Consider the following 21,766-nt stretch of genomic DNA (forward strand, 5'->3'; position numbering starts at 1 on the left):
AGCTTATGGTATCGCTGTTTAATGCATCTATTAAGTATGTTTTTCTTCATCACATTGCATTTTAAATTAATATTTAAAGTGCCTGCATTATGCAATCCTTGCTAGTTCAGTTGCCGTGATAGACATCGCTGGTGCTGTACAAATGGTTGAGACGAAGCATTACTGCAGTTGAGGTGAAGGAAAGGGAAGGAAGGCTGGCCCCGTAACTTGGATCAGCACAGCCTTCCTGCGTGGCTGGGGGGAACTGGGGCTCGCCAGCTGGGCCTTGGTGGTGGGGTGGCTGCTGACACGGGCTGCTGGGACCCGGGACTCCTGCTGCCCCCTGCAAAGGCTCTGCCAAGGGGCTTCCCTTTGGCACCCTTGGGCCTCCTGGCTTTTCAGAGCAGGGCGCAGGGGCTGGCTGCACCAACCCGGCCATCCTTCTAGCACGACACGTTAAGCATGGGCACGAATGTGGGAGCTGAAGCCTTCGGTGTCCTTGTTCACACGTGTTTTCCATGTCAGCAAAGAACTTGCGTTAGTCCTCCTAAATCTGGCAAGAGTGGTTTGAGCGTAAAAGGTTGTTGAGAAATGTAAATGAGCAGTTTTGAGAAGTACTAGATTAATATTTAATTTTCCTATGCGGACATTTAGAACTCATACTGAATGGTTCCTGGTTGGTGGGATAGCAGATAATAAAAATAATAATATACAGTCCTAAGGCAATTTCCTCTGACTGTATTTGAAAGAGTTAGCCGCACACGTTGTATTTTTGTGGTATTTTTGTGAATACCACATGGGGAAAAAAAATGTTAGAAATCAGCTTGCCAGAATTAGGTGTGCTAAACTGTGCACCACTACAGAGTCTGGTTTGTGTACTCACGTGGCCATCTTTATACATGCAATCCTCTCTTTGCATGTATATAAATAGATTGCAGATTAGGATGCAGAAAGAGAGTTTTATGATCATCTCGTCTGGCCTGCAGCCGGAAATGTTTGTTTGCACTGAATATTTGTTCTCATCGGTCTGCTTGCATGTCCATGTCTCCAGCAGTCCATCAATTGTTGCACTTTCTAAGCACAAATTCAGGCTTCCTCACATTTTTCTGTCCACCCACTTAACTTTGAACATCTCCTTCTTCCTGGGAAAAATGGATCTGAATTCTTTGATCTGCCAAATTCTTCTGGTAAGACAGCAGGCATCCAGCATGATGTGTGCGTGTTTGCATTTGCATGAGAATAACCTCCTTCTTCTACGTATCTTGGGAAGGAAAGCAGTGGAATGACATGGGTTTCAGTAATATTTTCCTGCCATACAGACACTGTAGTAACAAAGGTTCAAAATGCCTTTGATCACGATTCATACAAGCTGGTATCTGAAATACTCTCAAGATTTCTTGCGTCAGGGACAGGAGAACTTTAACCCTAAGCAAACTTAGATGTTACTCTGTAGTGGTTTATCTCTGTTTGGTTACTTGTCTCTGTCATGAAAGTGCACCTAAGAATCACCCTCTGAATTCAAGCCCATCTATTGGGGTAGTTTGTAAATCATCTCTCTCTGTTGAGCTCCTAGGCCACACTTTTCTCTTTTTGAAATGTTATTAATCATGTCATCATATGTCTTTCGGCAGTGAGAACTGAAGCATCATCCTGGTGCTTTCTGTGTCATTGCATCTGGGCTCTGGCTGTCACAGGTTTTACATCCAGCAGTCCTAGTCACACCTTGATCAAGCTCACATGTAAAATGAAGAATTTAGTTGCCACTCTGCCTGCAGGAATGTTGCTCCAGAACCATGGACTTCTGAAGGCTAGAATCATGCATCTTTGGTATTTCCAACCCAAACGGTGACCTGCCCTGAGTGTACATACAGGCATGACTGTACCAAGAGCTGACTCAAACTGAAACATCTCTTCTGTAAGTGTACCCATTCTCCACTATCATATTGCTGGGGCATGTAAATTGAGCATCTTTTTTCTCCTTTCCAAAATTCTCCTCTTTGATTGCTGGGCTGTCACCTTCTCTGCAGCCAGCCCAGTCAGCAGAGGGTTTCAAAGACTGGAGTTAATTTTTAGCATCAACAGCAATGGATGTTAGGAAAAATGTTTGCAACTTTGTCAAGGTAAGAGAAAGATGTATCAGCAGAAAATAGGCTGGGTAACTAGGCATCAGAACAAATTAATGGGAGTTTTCACTTGCTTCGTTTATCCTAAGTCAGAAAGCTGCTACAGTAGATAGATGTTTTAGACTAATAAGATTGCAATATAATTCAATTGAGTAGCTCATCTTCAGCACCGGTCTCACATCTGTAAAGAATAATGCTTTATCTCGAGCAAAGTCATACTATTTTTCTCTGGCATAATTTGCAATTATTCAAATAGCAATACTCCAGATGATGAATTCAAAGTTAATCAAATTGTTGTACCAATGAGCCTGGTAGTTCATCTTCAGTACCAAGTTCGTAAGATCTTTTATGGCCAGCTTCTTAAAAAAGAAAGCCTTATCTTCATCAAAGTTGTAGTCTAGTTAGTTTTTGTGATTTGTGTCAGGATGAGATTCAGAGGAAAAAAACTAACACAAATTCAAGTTGAATTTTGGAGTTTCTGCTCTGTGAAGAAACAGACCCTTCTGAATAAGTCTGTGTGCTTTCTGATGGCTTTAAGAAATACTCAAAACTTTTTGCTTTTGTGCAAGAGAATTTTCATGTTGTTCTCTCCAGACTTGACGTATCTACTACCTGGTGGTTGTTACAGCAACAGGTGAAAGAGATAACATAAGCATGGATACTTCAAATTTTGTTGAGAATGTGTCAAGTATGATATGAAATCAGGTGGTTAACTTGAAGAGAAAGGAGAAAGTATCACATATATACCTTTGAATGCTTGTGCAAAATTACAGACAACCTTCACTTAAGCTCAGAACATTTTCTTTTCATCTGCATGTAGAAAGCTTGCTAAGTACCAATAAGAGATTTGTCCGTTCCTGACTCTTTCCTGTAGATACTTTGAGTATCTGCTTCCCATCAGGATGGCTACATGCTGCAAAGGGTTTGCACTGAAGCCCCCACAGTGAAATATTTCTAGCCAGTAGAAAGCTTACGAAGCATTACATAGGACACCAAAATCATGTTGGTTGACAGATTTGATCCAGTCAGCTTGCGATCTGAAAGATGCCACAGGCTGCTGAAGAGTCTGGCACTCAGTCTCCTCCCCAGTGCAGTGCCAGGGGGGCAGGGTCTCATCACCTGCTTCGGTTGGTGGCAAAATGTTCTGCTGTGGTGGACAGAGGATCAGCCCCAGCTGCAAAGTCTGCAGGACATAACAGCATTTGTAGTGTGCGCCGACACATGGTGAAAGTGCTGGGTGCCACACTGGGAGCACAGACGTTGGGGCCGGATTGTTCCTTGCAGTTGGCTTTCCTGGGGCTTGAACAAGAGCTCATACCCACCACATCAGATCCTTCGATGGGGTGGGGAGGGGGGTTAGCAAATTGACCCAAGTCATCTATGGGCTGCTGGTGTGTACACTCGTGCTGTAAGCAGCTGAGTGTTAACACATGGTCTCCCTATCAAAGGTCTGTATATGAAACTCAGCTGCTGGAGTGACAGAAGATTTTGTGTTGTTAGCGCACACTTCATTAAAATACCAGCTGAAATCCAAGTCTGAAATCCCACAGTTTGTGTTAGTTGATAAAACTCAATTGCCTCTAATTACTGTTAGAATGGCTTTAAAATAATATTTTGTTGTAGTAAAGGTCCCCTCGTGATGAGGAATAGCTGGTATTCAGAAGTGGAAACTTGGAAAAGAGTAAAAATATGTGATGGGGCAGGGAATATGATCAAGACTGCTTTTACCACTGTACTCTAATTCTTCCAGCAGCAGCACTGTAAAAGAATCAGGGATGCCATACTGAACAGGAAAAGTTACATGTTTTTGCCTCCAATAACTAAATGAAGCTGCTATGAATTAAAGCAAACAATTGCAAGTACTCTTTTAATCCAAGTGACGTTTTCATGATCTGGAGAGGAGAACCTGTCACTGCTTTGTATCATTTGAATAGATCTTAATCCTGCAAAGCTCTTGTGTGAAAATGAGACTATAATCCCTTTAATCCCCAGGGCTCACTCATGTGCTTGACATTCAGATTGTGTTCAAGAGTTGTGCTGGAGCAGGACCTTGCTAGCTGTGCTGAAACATCTGCTTGTGGACCCTAACGTAGGTGCTTCTCTGGTGTGTATGCAGGTGTGATCTCAGAACAATGTGCTTAAAAAGAGCTCGCTGCCTCAGAGCAGTCCTGAGACAATGGCTTTTTTCAAGGTAGCTTGTCTGTTTAACAGGCAACCCCATGCATGGAGTGACCACTGTACTGGGGTAAAAAACCTTGTTGCCTGTAGGTTTTTACAGCAGGATAAGCATGTTAGCTCTCCTGTACAGAACACACAGTCTTGGTTTTATACTAAGACAGAAAGATGAAATATGATCAGCTTCTTCAAACTTCTTATTTCTCCATAGCACTATTATTAAAAAATATTTGTATAAGGTGTTCACAAAAAATCACATCAATGTGTTTGTGTATTGGTTTAGCTACAGGCTTCCATTATGACAAACCATTTTAAAAACATCATTGGATACCTTACGAAAGTTTAATAGGACTTTTTAGTGACACAGTAGGAAGTCTTTTCAGAAGATTTTGTTTTAAATCAAAACTCTTTGGGCTCTTTCTGGGAAGTTCAGTTGACCCCATGGTCCTAGCTGATCTCCACAAGCTGTGGATGAAATTGCAGAGTAAAATGGAAAAATCACTCATGGACAAAAACCTCTTTGAAGAGAAGCAGGCAAAGAAGCAGTCAGTGACTGCTTAGGCATTCGTCACTTTATTTTTATCCTGTTGATTCTGGTCAGAGCTTTAGACTTGAGCAGAGCCAGGATTGCGTGCCAGAGCCTGAAAATGCTAGCAACCACCACAATTACTCCTTCCTAAATAAGGGCTCTGCTACTGACTGGGCTGGATGCAGGAGGGGCGTGGAAGTGCCTTTTGCCTTCGGTACCCACAGCCCTCCACGAGGCACCTAGCGTCTTGGCCGTGCCGGCTGGGGAAGGGGCCGAGCCAGGGAAAGGTCTGCCGGCCGAGCAGATGCCGGCGTGCCGCTGGGAGGAGGTGCCAGGGAGCCTTTGTGCCCCCCACAGTTCTGAGGGTGGCTCTGAGCTGCAAAAGAAGGTCTCTGGGTTTCCTTCGTCTGCCGAGCACGCCGACTGACAGAAGAGGTGGGGTTTTGGCTTGGTCCACACTCCACAAGTAGAAGCCTTTTTGGTGTTTGCAGCAAGCTAGTAGCAGGAATGCATAGGTCAGCTGTGGGAATCTGGGGCTGATTGATATTTTTGTCTGGTTTAATTCAGAGGCCTGAACCGAGGGAATTAATGAGAATAGTCAGTGCTCTCTGCATCAGATACACTGGACTCCCTAATAATCTCAGGTGTTGATGAGTAAGTTAGAAGCGTATCCCAGGACTTTGGGACATTCTTGTTCTGTGGAGCTGGGAGCGTTACGAGCGTGGTCTTCGTTGCAATATTTCGATGTTTTCCCCTGTGGAACCCAGGCGTGCGTAGCAACAGAAAACAGAAGGAACTTTTCACGCCTCAAAATAGATGTAATTTGGGTTCAGGCAGAGTTTGGGGCAAAGGTTGGTGATCTTTCTCGTTTTAATCAAAGAAGATGGCTCATGCTCTCAAAAATTCCGTTGTCAGAGTAGGATCAGCAGAATTCACTTACAGGTCCATTAAGCAAAGAAAACTACATTCCCTGTTGCCACCGCAGTTCATGCTTTGTCAAATTTTAGAAGCTCTTTTCTAAATAACTTCCTCTGGGCTGCAGGACCACTATTATTCCTACCTGAGTGGTTATATGCGTTGATGCAAACACACGACATGACACAGTGAAGCGCATACATCCATATCTTACCACCACAATCCTTCCTCTAAAACAAAAAGAGATAAAAGTGCATTTGGATATCCTTTAAATCAGTGTTGAAACCCTTCCAGAATGTGAAAGTTATTCTGGCATCTAGCTGAAGGTTAACTTTAGCATTCTGGAAGGGTTTCAATAGTAATGAAAAGGACAGTAAAGTGAGTAAAGCTATTTCGGAAACGCTCGTGAAGGATAATGCTGGCATGCTAGAGAGATTTCAGCAGTAGGCTAGAGGGCAGCAAAATTATTTCTGAAGTATTCCTGAAGGAGAACTTTAATAATCTAGTAGTATTTAAAATAGTTGTGCTGTGATGGTGAAACTACACAGCAAACGCCCCTGACAGGTAATGTCGTTCTTGGAAATAACAAGGCAAAGCATCAGAAGCGTGAAGCCCGCTGCTGAGAGCCTGCGTCTGCGAGCGGGGGGGAGGCGAAGCGGTTGTCCCGGAGGCTGCTCCACCTTCCCAGCGGGGGACTCGGGGTGACCGCCGGTCCCGTGCGGGGGTCTTCGTGCCAGAGCTGTGCCCGCCTCCGGTCGGAAGAGGGCTCCCGCACGCCGGGGGCAGCGCGGCCGCCGGGCCGGCTCCTGGCGGCGGGTCGAGCTCGGCGCGGCCGCACCGCCGGCGGGTTCCCCTCGGCTCCTCGCCGCTGGGCGGGCGGCTGCGGCTGGCACGCGTGGGCTCACCGCTGCCCTCCCGCTCTGCCTCAGGTGTGCTCAGCTAGGGGTCTGCCAGCACGGAGCCTCCTCGGCCCAGAAAGCGGGAGGGGAGCTCGCCCGGTGCCTTTTCTGTGAGCTCTGGGTGCTTCTGACTCAGCTGGGAACACCGCGAGAGCAATTTTTCTCAAAATTTCTCACTTCGTAGTGCAGCTGACTCGGAAATACACAGGCATGTGCAAATTAAATACAGACATAATTTAGCCAATGAAATATGCAACCCAGCGTTAAATTTGTTTGGTTTGGAAGAAATTTTGGCTGGTAGTTCTAGCTCCTTCTTAGATATCATATCCTAACTGGTGTGCTGCATTAAGCTCCGTTACACATTAGAGGGAACCATGACCAAGTCAACGAGGAACAATTAGGTTCTGCCACCATCTTTTCCAGCACTCCCCTTGTTCTTTGTTTAGAGAAGTAAAGGGAAAAGGCGCTTTGTGCCCTACCTGTGTAAGGATCATTCTCATCTGTAGGCCAGGTGTGACTTGCAGGGGGAAGAGGGTCTTCTCTTTTGATTCTTTCCTGTGACTGATGAACACATTTTGGGGATAAAATGACAGATTTCAATGAGACTTGGAGAAGATGCTACATCTTGCTGACTTCACCTCATTTGTATGCTTGGACCACTGTGACTACCACCAAACCTTCAGCTAATGCTGCTGTTTACCAGATATGGCCACATTCACCTGGTCTCTCTGTCCTTTGCAGGTGATACTGAACTCCATTGTTTGAAAAGCCTTTCCAACCCAGAAGTGACAGTCTGCCATTGCTGTGCTTTTGCCGTAAGCGCATCCATATGGGCAGGCATAGAAAACAAGAAACAGATCACTCGAAAAGCTTCTTAAAAAGCAATCTCATGATCTAACTGAGAGCAAAATTATGACTTAGCAAATGTATCTTTGGCAAAGATCAGTGTGCGTTTGCATCTGCAGTTGATTTTGCAGGGGGTGTTCAGATGTTGGAACAGAGGTGGAGAGCAGAGATTAAATGAGATGCCTTCAAGTCAAGCTCTAACCATGCTCCTGAGAAACTTTCTAGAGCAAAAGGTTGTTCGCAGGAACTGCTTGGTGAACCATTCTGACGGATGAATACAGTCCAAGAAAATCAGAATCTGCCTGTAAATCGGAGGGTGGAGGCAGGAGATGGAGAAATCACTCTCATTTGTTTAACATGAAATACTCTTCTTGAACTTGTAGTAACAGCTATCAAATATGGAGACACCGCCTGTGTAAAACTGTGGAGTTTGCCGGCGTCACCAGAAAAGTTTCCATCCCTTCTTTGTCTTAAAGACAACATCTGGAAATTTCCAGTTGCCTGGCTGTGTTTTACTTCTCCATCAGCCGATCTGAACTGTGCGGCCTCATTCTCCAACAGTGTCGTGTTTTACACCACCGCTACTCGCTGTAGTACCTTTTTTTTTTTTTTTTCTGGTATGGATTATTGCCACATCCAGTGAAGTTTCTAAGTCTCTTCCACCAGATTTTCACATTTATGAAGTAGGTGTTCACAGGGTCTAATAGAGTCATCATTTGCATAGCCTGAGGAGGAGAGATTAGATTTATCAGCATTTTCTTTAAGTGGATGTCCTTCAAGGACAGCCCCCAGAAAGCAGAGGTCACTGCAGTAAAGGTAGCTGCATTAATCATCTTAACCATTTGAAATAAGGAAGAATAAATAAATAAACCACTTAGCATCATGATCGTGCATCGGGGGGTTACCCTCGGTCACACACCCATTAAATGTAATCTGAAGGATGTCAGGACCGATGTTAGGAATGTTTGTGTTAACACGGTTCCATGAATAGAGGCAGAGCCGTGGATTAAGCTTGTAATAATGTTATCGGTAACAACAGGGCGCGTATTGTGCCAGCACACTGGGTTTGTCCTGCAGGTGAACCTTTGGGCAGCGAGAAGCGTTAGGGTGTTAGGGCTTGGACATCGAGCGAGCCGTGGGGAGCGCCAAGGCAGAGACACCCATGGTCGTCCCTCTCGTCCTGCGGGCAGGCGACGGGGAGCAAAGGGAGCTTGTGCGCAGAGACAAGGGGGAACATCGCTCAGGACACCCGCTGAGGGGTGTCGGCTCTTCCAGCACTGGAGACAAAAACGCAGGCTCGTACTAAGGAGGAAAAGGTGGTGGGACACTGCAGGGAGGGTGCGGGGTGGGGCGGTGGTCCCGGGGTGGGTGAGCGGGTGTCCCAAGAAGCAGCTGGGCTCTACGGGCCTTGCTCAGCACCCAGCTCTACAGCGTCTAAATGGCAGCCTTCCACACCTGGGTTAGCTTCGTTCTTGGCTGCGTGCACCTGGAAAACGCCCATGTTGTTCTGGCAGAGACCCTTCTGTACAGTCATGTTTGGCAATTTCAGTACTTGGGATTTGTAGCTGTTGCTCGTGGAAAAAAAAGAATAGATGATTTTTCAAAAACCTGGTCAAGTGCATAACTGCACACCAGAGTAGCTTCAATTTAATAGGACTGAAAGTGTGGATACATGCGTACTGCCCGAGTAGAAGCATATGGCAATTTGTTATAGTCACTGGAAATTATTATTCCTGAAATATTCAGGAGAGTGTCAATATCTTTCAAATGGAATAGTACTTAGTAATTATTGAGAAAAGGCTTTTTAATTATATTAATCAAAATCCTTATTAAGGAATTCAGTTCACTGAAATTCTGTAATGGGAAAGCAGCCTCTAATAAACAAAACCATTAATAAAATGATAAGAAATATCACAGAAATTATCTGAAATTCAGAGTTCATTTCTTTCCATAGAAAAATAACTTAAAAGTGACAAAATTGTCCAGCAGATAATGCCCAATTTTGTCTTTATTCTGATATGTACTGAGAAAAAACTCAGTGATTCTCAAATCTCACCTTACAGACATTTTATATAGTTCTCAGAACGAAAGCATCTCCTGAAGGCTTTTTGGTACAGTTTGCTACTAAGCTTTCTTTGTTCTTTTCAACATCTTTTTAAATCATCAGAATTTAAAAAGCAATTTAACTTTATAAAATGCTAATTTGATTTATTGAGGTTATTTTTATTTATTAACCAATTTGCTTCTGGGTTGATTTTCTTAAGTGCTAAGTTTCATAATGGAAATGCTGACACAACTTTAAGTATAGAAGCAAATGCTATTCTAATAATTCAGCTGAATAAATACCAGCCAGCATTTAGTTATTTTCCCAGGAAATGGATAAACAGCCACTTCCTTTTTAATGTCTCTTTGTAAAGTAAAAGTTCCCCAGTCCACTAATCATCACTGTGAAAATTTCTGTTTAAAAAAACCTAACATTTCTTTTGTTTATTCTGCAAGATCTTTGTGGTTCTGTATCAGTCATGTAAAAAAAAAAAACACCCAACCCTCAAAACAAATACACTGACTTGGCAATGAACTACATTTTGACCTGTTTTAAAAAGTACATTCTTGGAACACTCTGGCTTATACGGACAAGACCAAGAGAATGAGCTCAGCTGAATAATTCAGATGATGAGCTGTGTTTCATAAGTTCAGAACTATTCTGATACGGAGATTTAATTTTGACCGTTGTTTTGGATCAGCTGTGTGGAATTTGCAGTTAAATGTGCAGCAAGTTATGCATTAAAGCAGCCACTCACATCAGCTGATGTTTTCACATAGATCTGCTGTTTCAAGCTTGTCGTGGTCACAGAACTTGTGTGTTTGGTTTTTAAACCGAACTGCTGGAGTAAAGGACTGTGGCACTACAATGACATGGATACAACACCGTCTGGTTTAATGAGCTAAAATTCGACCCAACAGACGAGATAGGATGCTCCTACTGCGACTCAGCTTAGCAATGCGTGATTCTGTCCTCTGCATCCTGCTATCCCCACGGTGCAGTTACCGCACTGGGGCACAGCAAGGCAGGGTTCATAGCAAGGGGGTTACCCTGCAGGTCTCCGTTATACTAGCGAAAAGTAATTTTGCACTGAAAAAGACCAGGAACAATTTGAATTTGGGGATTTTTTGGGCATGCTGGAAGGGGATTGCTCTCCCCAGAGTTCTTCTGGTGAAAATGCGGTTTCTCACTGAAAGCTTCAGGAGAGACAAAGGCTGTTCCTGCGGCAAGCCCAGCGCTCCTGGCAAGATCCATGCCCGCTGATTACAGGTAGATGCTTCCGTCTAAGTTTTGCCTGCTAATATTGTGAGCGGTCAAGAAAAACGGGTGAATTTTGCACATTGTCACCGATAGAAACCTCAAGCCTCAAACCCTCTCAGCAGCACAAGCTGTGCAAGGGCCCGTGCAGCAGAAGAGCCCGCAGCCCTGCACCGGCAGCCGGGGGGGCCGGGGGGGCCCGGCACGGCCGCCGTGCTGCTCCCGGGGGTAACGACTGGGATTTGCGTGCTGGGCCTTCCCGCTCCCATTTCACTAGCAGCTACCCAGCCGCGCGGATAGTGCGACGACTCCTCGGTTTATGCACGCTTAAACTGTACTAATTACTGCCTTTTAAGTAACTAGGGGATTTCATGGCGTCTTCATTAAGGTAATAGTAAGTGGGCAGATATGCATGTCAGTCAAGTGAAATGGCAGGCGTATCGCACCTGGTATTTCAGTTAATTGGTCTTGTTAATTCGCTCAGTATTTGCAGCTGTTGGAAGTGACGGCTCTTTTTGCAGTGATGAAACAAGCTCGGCCATGCCCTGCTTCCTCCCCCAGAACGGGTAAGTGCTTCCTGTAGTGCACGCGGGGCTGCCACAAGTAAACCCCGTGTGCCCCTGTGCGCAAAGGAGACGGTGTGGGAAGGTGGTGGCTGGTGAGAAGCAGAAAGCTGGTGAGCTGGCCTTGTTCTCATCACTTTCATAGCTAAGACTACAGCATTTTAAAATCAAATATCTATCATGTAGTTTTGGAGCTTGTGGGCATGTAAAGGCCTCTTAACGTATACCAAGGAGACAATGCTCTGAGGAAGGCAAGCTACACAGGAGCAGTCACTGATTGACTTTGTCACAGATGTCTGATCTGATCCTGTTGTGAATGCTAGCAATTTAAGCAGCAATTACAGCTTCTTTCTGAAGAGTTGTGACTTGATTAGGTAGCTCCTGAGTTGGAATAAAGGAAAATCACGCAAAGCAGTAACGTCATGTTTTGGTGTGCTTCAAGGAGCGTTTTAAACTGAAAGTCATGATCATTTTGGAAACTTGGAATAATAAAAGAAAAAAAAAATGCAAAAATGGGGCAAAAGAAGTACAACCCATACCAGCTGTATATGTTTTCTTGACTTTCTCTGTTTCTGAGAGCTCTGAGAAGTAAGGAAGAAGGGCAGCCCCTGAGAAAGGATGGGACAGGATATTCATTGCTCCTATGGCCTGCTGCAAAAAGTCGTCGTGAAAGCATTGTAGCCAGGGGAGAAGGGGTGTGTGGGTCTCTGGGAGTGGATATGGACCCAAGATAAAAATAGCTACCTGAAACTATTTATTTATTCAGCTGAGCAATGGTCAAGTTAGCTAAGGAGGGGGAGGCTGCGTTCTGTAGAGCTGCCCGTGTAAAGTAATGAGTATCGCCCAGGTGATAGAGCAAAGGTGTTGGGTTAGAGGTGATCGTACGTGTGTATTTTATTCCCATGGATATTCGTGCAAGAAGTTGTTTCTTTTTAAATGGGAATGTGTGTGGAAAAAGTATTAAATCCTAAACTCACTGAAGCCAGCAGGACTGCTTTTATCTAAAAGACATAACAAAAAGCTATGACCATGGAATACAGAATAGAAACTTTCAGGTTGTTCCAGCCAGTGCTTCAAAACTCACTTTTTGTTTTTCTTACGATACCATAGTTTGGATCAGCTTTTCAAATATTTTAGAGGATGATACAAAGTGCAGTTGAGCCCCTATCTGGCAAGTATCCTCTTCTCTGTAGGTAGCAACATGTGGCACATTATGGCCCAGTTCAGCTTCCCTAAAGGAAAACGCCACCGTTTGTAACGTGCTGTAAAATAAGGGAGTTTGTTGATAAGTCGCACTGAGCTTGGTATTCAGCATTGTCTGCCTCTGCTGCCTTGTTCATCGCCTCATGCTCACTACTTGCACACCGTGCGGTACCTGTGCTTCTGTCCTCGTGTGCTTCTTCTGCATGCGAGCCTCAGCTGCAAGGAAGGGTCTGCGAACCTGGGCTTACCGGGCAGAGCTGCAGGTGGCAAGCCTTCCGATGCCTGCAACGGGGCGTGTGAAGAGTGGATGGTAAGTTACACCAGCAAGAATAGATTTTTGTTAAATGGCACTTGTGGGACTGTGATTTACTGTTGCAGCTACTGGGAGCGTGATTTTACTTCTAACAGACCTGGTGAAATCAGCAAGATGCGTAGACAGAGCTCAAAGCTAATTAATTACGATCCTTCTCAGCTTTCCAGTGTGAATATCATAGGTCTGTTGATAGTAGTGAGAAAACTATAAAAGGAGCATCTTGTCATTCCTGTGAGTGTTTTATCACAGTGCCAGTGATGTTATACACTCAGTTTTTATGGACAGTGTTTTAAAAGTTATATTTATCACACGAATATGTCATTTTGATTACTTTAAATGAGATATATTTATTTTTTACAGTACAACTAGATAAGCCTTTTCTGTTGAACGTGGAAAAATTTGGCAATGAAAACTTTCAGCTGAACAGGCTTTGGTTTTTCCCCTTTGTCTCTCTTTTTAGCATTGATTGTAGTGGAATGGAAAAAGGCTTCTCCATTCAACTAGTTCTGTTAAACAGATTTGACTATATCATGCATAACATTCGAAACCACTTCAGCTTTTAAAACATGACCATAGAAGAATTCAAGTTACTTTTCTTTTTTTATCCACACAAACTTTTTCAATGTCAAGACATTTTTTTTTTACAAACAGAAATCTAAAGAGGGAGGGGGGGGGGAAAAAATGTGCATGAATGGTGAGAAAGACCCAGGGTGGCCTTGGTTCTTCAAAGTCAGCAGAAGGAAATGTTCAAGAATAATTTGCAGGTTAGAAAAAAATACATAGCGAAGAACTCTGGATCAGAATGATAAAATGATTCTGACAGACGGGTACCTGCTTTCTAGCAGTTTGTGTTGGGGGCACATCATGTCAGTGTTCAACCTTATCTCTCTGGGGTAGAGATGCTCCTGAAGGTATTTCGGGTGCTTGCCTCAAGTGGCTGTTCCCACTACCCCATGGCTACCTGGTAGGGTTCCTTAACGCCTGCTTCGAGAGGCCATCGCCTCCCAGCAGACTTGTGTAAAAAGCTGAAATCCTGTAGGTTGAGAAGCCAAAAGCAGGCCCCAAGACAAAGGGAAGCGACGTCTGCCCCCACCGCACATGAGGTGAGAAACTTCAGGAAGGTCAGAGGTAGTTTTCCAAATCGCTTCTGAGGTGAAAAGCTACCATCCTTTTTTTTTTTTTATTTAAAAACTCATTTCTTTAAAGCAGAGGGGAGAAAACCCACAGCGTAAGCACAGTTCCGCTCCGGCTTTGTATTGCAGTCTGCTCTGTGCCCTGGTTACTGCTTTGATATTATAATGGTGTTATTTCTGGTAACATGGAGCTACTATGGGACTCATTAGTCGTAAACCTTACCCTTGGAAAATGTAAAAGTCAACATCAACAGTCACTAATAATGTATTTCACCTACTGTTATTGTAAGTATGTGAACACAGTCAGAATCTGCTCATGTTGTCCTTGGGAAATATCCTTTTGCAGCGTCTTTTCCTCTGTAAAGCTCCAGGTTCACTGAATGCATTTATTTCACATTTTATAATATTTTCCTAGTTGCAAAATGAAGCAGTTGATTTACAGGCTTGCTGTAAGGTTTTCCTTAGGAGGAAATAAAATTTGGGTGTGGACCTTAGAGGTCCTGCTCTCTATGTCATCTCAGCCCACCCTGCCATTCTTTCTTGTGAACCTTTAAAAATCGTTGTGTTTCGAAGTGTAGGATCAGTTAAAAAGAGCACCTTGTTTTCAGAGATTTGTATTTTTGCAAGATTAGCTGCTAATTGGCTTGAACCTCACACAAATGCTGTTAGCGATACTTAGCCTGCCAGGTTCTCTGGAAAAACACAGCTTTCCCCTCATCACCAGTGGTCTGATCGATTTGCAGCTGGTGCCTTCTTCCCCACCTGTAAGCCAGTTCATTAAAACCAATTAAAGTGTTAGAGGGAATGACCAGGTACGGCAGCACTGAGAGCCCTTGTGTTTCTGTGCAGGTGACTTCTTAACTTTCGAGAGGTTTAAGGGAAAAATAAAATTATGCTACACATATAGTCAAACCATTCACCTCTGACCTTACACAGAAGCAGCATTTGATGGGGAAAAAAGTAATCCCAACCCTATTAGCAAAACCAAGTACTCAAAGCCTGGACTGGACTTGGGCTGTGCTTGGAGTCTGGTGTTTGGGTGGCGATTGGCATTGACGCCGGTCAGAGGGCAGGCAGAAGTCTGGGTCTGGGCACCCTTAACGGAGCGGTGGCAAGAGAAGAGCACAAAACCCAAGGAATCTTGGTGTCTCTCACTTGCCTTACGGTTTTCTTTTACCTGGTGCAGTAACTGCTGTGGCCAGGGTTGTCCCAGCATTTTCGCTGTTATTAGGTAATACAAAACCCATCTGCCAGCAAGTTGCCAGGCTAAATCCAATGAATATGAAAATATTCTGTAGCTTCTACGTGCAGCATCACATTAAGAGAGAAATACATTTTTCAATCACATGGTCCTTTGTTACTGATCGTTCCACTTTGGGTTTTTACGTACAGATACATATTTTTAAACCTTCTAGATTGAAATAGTTGCAGATGGATTGATTGTGAACTGATTTATGATCCGTATTGCACCAGAGAAGTAATTTTATGCATATAACTTCTTTTACAATTACCTCCACAATGATTTCAAAGGATTTCACTGCTTGTGGGAGGCCGTCAATAAGTGGCACTTGCATATTCATCCATTTCAATCTGAGATTTTTAAAGACCTGGGGGAATAGAACTGAACCACTGGAAATTAATTTTTTCAGCAAGTTTGCTTTTTCTTTTTTCTTTTTTAGGGATAGCCATGCTTCAGTGAAAGCTCTTCTAAATGAAAGTATTCCTAAATTCACAAATGCTAGAAGCTAAAGATTTCCACCAAAATGTAGCAATTCTTTTTGGTATCCTTTTTCATTCAGCTGAATGTAAATCTTGCTTCTGGGCTTTGGTAGGTATTTCTTTCCTATTAAATATGTACTATTCCCAAGTGAGTGAAACTACTCAGAAATGAGTTTGTTCTTTGACTAGAAAATCAGCTTTCCCAATTTCTTGGATTATTTATTTAACAGAGCTGTGCTTTTAAAATTGCCAGCTTAAAGCTCTTACTCCTGCAGCAACGGAGTACCTAAGGGTTGCTCTCCCACTATTTTTATTTCTCTCCTTTGTGCTCAAAAGACTAAATGCTGCTCCTGTCTCACAACAGGCAAGCAGAGAAAGAAACCCACGCTCATTCCTGAGCTGGATGATAGCTCCCACTGCCTGCTGCTGCTCCGGCAGATTAGTATCACCGACCTGCGTGGAACGGGCACATTTCCACCAAACAGCTGTAGGAAACTGATGTCCTATGAGCATCGCACAAGGGATGTGACGTGCCCTGTTGAACTCCCCAAACAGTTTGGCGTGGCACCGTATGGAGGTTCTTGCTGAGGTCTCGTTAGCAGTGCAATTGCACTGATGTTCGCAGTGCTCAGTTTAATCATTCCTGCCTTTACAGCAACCACATGAGCTTAGGCATTGCATGCATTTGGTTTGCTGCTTCTAGGTTGGCAGTTGCCTGGGCTAGTGCAGAGGAGGCCTGTGTCTTCTGCGGCACGTTGCCTGGTAGCACCTCAGCCAAAGGCAGTGGCAGCGAGTGGGCAGCATGCTGGTACTTCACCTGTTTGCCTGGTGAGTTGTGCACATTGGCCGTGCTGACTTCTTCCACGGGTACACCCGTCCCCCACTGGAACATGGCAAACGCTTCCCAGACATTAATTATCCATGACATTTGTTTTATTGCAAGAACAACTCTGTCTTTGAGAAGCCGCAATATCTGCTCCTATACACAAAGACCAATACCGCAGACCTTAGGGTTAATCACTACAAGTGAAGAATGATTTTGGGGGGAACCTTTGTTCAAGTATTGACTGCACATCACCACGCTTCTGCAGTCTCAAGCTATATGTAAATGCTAGAATGGTCTGAAAAAAATAGACTTCCAAAATTCCTTTTTAATTTGTAATAAATCCGTTGTGGAATTTACTAAGGCCAGTGCCAGATGGCCTGGAGCATGTTCTCATTCATATTTCAAAACAGAAAAACCCTTCTCAGAATATGCAAGTTCCATCTTTTTCATGGGGATGATTTCTGTCGAGCAAGGAAAACTCAGATTAATTAGGCCAAATAAGCTGATGCAGTCAGAGGAAGAGACGCAGAGGTTGCAAGATTGAAATCCATCAAGACTGTGCCGACAGATGCCCCCTTAACTTGTTTGTTATTTGTTAGGGGGGTTGGCCATGTAGTTATACAGAATTATATTTGCTTTTTTGTTATAATAAGAGCACCAAGGTAAGAGGTCAGTAGAGTTAAAGCGTGCGGTCAAGTGAAACAGCACCTTGTTAAGACTACTGGGAAACTAAAGGTGATTGGTGATTCAGATGTTGAGAAGCTCTGTCTTGGAAGCATAGAAGCCTGTGATAACATGCTCATGGGTACAGAAATAAACACTCCAAGTGCTTTTTTGGGAGCTACAAGGGAGGTCCAGACCAGCGGACGGCCCGAGGTTCTTTCCCACCTATCAATGCACCTGAAAAGCTGTGATTTGGGCTGTGAAAGCCAGATGAGAGCTGGACACCACACTAGAAAGAAGTAGTTAAGGAGATGCAGCACAGCAACATGCTGTACCGAGAGGTGCGATCTTAGGCTGGGGTTTTGGCCATCTGAGAAAAAGAAGGGATAAACGCCAGCACCTGACAGTGTTGTGGGCATGTCTGAATGGTGGGTTTCGCAGTGCTCCCACATGCACAGTGGAGATCTGTCTTAGAGTGACCAAATTCCTGGGGGCCAGTGTGACGGAGCAGCTTTGCATGGCTCCCGTGGGCAGGGACACGAGGGACACCTCGGAGGAGCTGAGAAAGGGAGTGAGGCTGGCAGTCACCTTGTTGAAGGCAATTAGGCAGCCTAAGGATGTCTCCAAAATAGTGTTCCAGCACTGGAGATGTGCATTGTTTAGTCTTTTCATCAAATCCTTTTTTCTTGTCTCTTTCTTCTCTTCCTGACAGCTTTTCTGAGCCTTTACGTCATTGACCCAAAGAACAGGCGAATTCCAGTAGCTGCAGAGAAAGAGATTTAAACCTAAACTCTTGAGGTTAGCAGGATCCAGCTGCCCAGGACTCCTGTCGCGTCTCCTCGCTGTGTGCATGTCCAGGAGCCTTCAGCTCTATAAACATCCTCCTCAATCCCTGGGTGTTTTATAACCTCTGAAAGTAAATGGAGAGGTAGACGGCTGGAAAGATCTAGAATTGCCTTAAATCAGACCAGCAATTCATCTTTTCCAGCATTTGCAGTGTCCAGCACCAGATATTTTTAAGGAAGCAGCACGACTTTCGGCAAGCAGTAGGATTTTGCGCCTGCTGTTCCTAACTTTTCGGAAGGGCCACCTGCGTGACTCTGAACTATCATCAGGCGACAAATTCAGACAGCAGTTTTTTTCTAAACGTCGTCTTACACAAGCTTAGGGGGGAAGAGAGCACACCGGCTTGATCTGCGAACTCCATCAGTGACCACAGACCTGTTAAACGCGCATCTTCTCTGCTTTTGATGGAGTTATCGATCCGCCTTCAGAGAGCATGACCTGGATTTATCTCTACACACTGTGCAGGTCTCTTGGCCAGAGAAAATGAAAGTGAATCAGAGGAGGATCCTAGGCAGTGACAAAGAAACACAATTTAACTCAGGCTTAGCATAGGTCTTGATAGTTCCCTGTAAAAAACTGATCCCACTGTGGTATTCCTGAACTACATTACATTCAGATCCTTGTGTATGCCTTCACTGAAAGCTGAGACAAATCCAAATCCAGTACTGCCTCTTGAAAATAAATCCAAAGTTAATCCTGCATGATTGTTCCATGTTCTTGTCACTGGAAGGAAAGGAGAAGCAGGAGGGTCTGGAACTGAAGACTCTGGAACGGGACTCGGAAAGACCCTGGCAGCAGGCTGCCTAATTGACTTGGGATAAGTCAGCAGTCTCAGTCTGCCCCTGGTAAATAAACGGGAACTCATCTCAGCATTCATACCCATCCGGATCTTCCTTTCTGTGCTGTTTGGAAAGGGAGTGGCAAGGTACTGTGGATACAGCCTCTGGGGAATTGCACTGTACTGCTATTTTTATCCAAACTACAAGTAATGTCCTTCAGCAAGCAGTGACATCGTTTTCTAGAAAATAGGTTTGTAGCTGATTCATTTTCAGAGTATCTTCATGTGTCTTTGCAGAAGATACTCTGGGGTCCTGACTGAAATTCCTTTTCATTCTGCAGTGTTTCAGAGGGATTGTGGCCAGGACACTGGATTCACACAGGATGTCCTAGGTATCACGTTCAGCCTGGCCACGGGCTTGCCAGGTGACAAGCTGGCTGGATCTTGCAGTGCCACGTTGCTGTAGGGCCTCTCTCCCATCGCTTCCCCTGCCTGAGTTTGCTTAGGTGGGGGCCGCTCGGGGCAGGGGCAGGTGCCAGGGCCCCGGCACGCTGCATTCCCAAGTGCGGCCAAGTGGCCTGGGGCTGCTGAATAATGAAGATACAAGGGAAGGATACTCCTACACCAGGCTCATTGCAAGACCTCACTCCTGTTGTCAGTCACGTAGCGACAGGGCCACGCTTGTGGGTGGTGCGTTCAGCACGTGTACGTGCCCACGCATGCACTCGTGTGCATGTCCTCGCTCTCTCCCCATGTTGCATGTCTGCTCAGTGCCGACAGAGCTCCTTTTGAAGAAGTGCTCGTACTGTGCTCATGTAATGGGGCAGAAAGGCTAGAATATGCAAGGGACTGATCTTTGTTTTTCTTCAGCAGCCTTGTAGTGAGTGCTACAGTTGCAAGCGCACTGAGATGTGATGGGGAGAAGCTCAATGTGCGTCACTGCGCTCTGCAGCCCTCGCGGGAGGTGGAGCCGGAGTGTTCCCGTGGTGCGAGGGGAGCACAGAGGGTGCCCCTCCGGCTGGAGGTCTGTGCCTGTCCGGGAGGTGGGGAGCTGGATTTGGGAATGGGAGCTAGGCTTTGGGCAGCAGGAAGAAGAAAGGCCCTCTAGCTACAGAGCCCCTCACACATTGGTATAACGAAGGCAATCGCCAAGTACTGTCATCTGTGAGAGGGGTGTTAGGGGAAGGCTGCTCAGGCTTCATAATCCAGTGTTTTCAGCAGAGCTGGGGCAAATCCAGTTAATTTTTGTCAAGAGTAGAAGTCCTATGGAAACCTCTTCCCTGTTGCTAGTAGCATCTTCCCTGGCTCTCTGTTGGTCAGATCGCTGAGGCCTGCCTCCGCAGTGGGGCAGCAGAAGGCGTTCTGGGGCACAAACCTCCCTTCTGGCTGCTCTCTGTGCTGACGCTTCCCTTTGGTTGTACCATTTAGTTTTACTTTGGTGCACATTACAGCACCCCATTTGTGTTGCCTTCTCGGCCCCAGTGCAGAGAGGAATAGTTGTGGTGCCCACAGAGCTTGCAGGTTTCTTTATTGTCTTTTTTTTTACAAATAGGTGGGTTTTCGAAGTGCTTTTGTCACAAAGAGCAGAGGAGAAAGCATTTGTTGGTAATTACAGCTTAGGAGGCACTGAGAAGGCAGAGAGTACACAGTAGACCAAGGACTTATAAGTGACAGTACTTAAAGGAAAATGCCTGTGAATTTGGTGTTAGTTTGGTAATGTTGGCCGGCTTGGAGTGTTTAGTCTTCCAGGCTTGGGAACCTCTTTCCTGGAAGACTGTTATGTTTTGGAAAAAGCACACAGACTTCCAGGCACAAAACTGTGTCTTCAGTCTGTCCTTCCATGTGTTGTGAGTAAAGGCTTTCTTCGGTTTTGTTTGTTTTGCTTCCCACAGCTGCATCTGGTTGGGATCGTGCAAGCCTCGCCTTACGTATGTTCAAGTAAGACAGCACCAGGGGCTTAGAGAGTCTTAGTGCTCCCCGAGTGCTTACTAAGCGGTCTCTCACACGTGGGAGGAGAAGGCATTCTCCACAGATGAGTTCGTGCTAAGGATATGTTATGGCTGACATGTTTCAAATTTAGGCTATGAAAAACGTGGCTTCTGAAGCACGGAGCTGTAAATGCTCAGCTGTTAGATGTTGAGTGAGCATCACCTCAGCTGTGTTCATGGTTTTGAAAGTGACCACAGAATCCCATCCAGGTACTAAATAAAAAAGCTAGCGCTCAAGTGAGCCAAATCCCTGAAACTCCTGTCCCTCAAGAGTTATTTAGATCAAGGTGAAGTGAATGAAGATGCTTACCTTTAGAGGCCTGAATCTGCTTGGAGCCTAGCTGTAGGTATTTGTGTTAGAAAAGGCTGGCCCAAGGTGTCATTTATGTTCAGGCTTCTCTGTTTCACAGGGGAGAAGTGAAGATAAATTAGATGGGGTCATACTCTCTTCTCATGTGTGGCTTTGTAAATCTGAAATGATTTCACAATGCTTTTAGTTCAGCTGAGGTAAGTCTGGCATCACGGAGGAAAGTAACAGACCATATTCATTCTGTTGTGACAGGGTCCTGAGGTAGCGTGGCGCTCAGCGCTACAAAAAAAGCTTCAGGTTGATTATTTGTTTATTTATTTTAATTGAAAGCAGTGGGCATATCCTGTGATATAAAACTGATCAATTCCAGAGCGCATCTCTAGAAACAGCGGGAGAGAGAAGCAGCACTTCCAGATGGGAAGCTGTATTAGAAGCGTGGAGTGTCTATCTGAAAAGAGACACCTGGGTGAGCGAAGATCACAATAAATAAGCATCCTGGGCTTTGAGCCTTGTGAGTGCTTGTACGAGAACAGTTGGAAAGCCTTAAGTGAGGGTGTCTTGCTCGTGTGCAGCTGACCAAGTGTGTTGCTTACAGTTACCATGTGTCAAGATGTTTCTTGCTCATTAGTTTTACACTGATGGAAAGCAACTTTAAAT

Source organism: Anser cygnoides, chromosome 4, assembly GCF_040182565.1.
Source record: "Anser cygnoides isolate HZ-2024a breed goose chromosome 4, Taihu_goose_T2T_genome, whole genome shotgun sequence".
In the NCBI taxonomy this organism is placed as follows: Eukaryota; Metazoa; Chordata; class Aves; order Anseriformes; family Anatidae; genus Anser; species Anser cygnoides.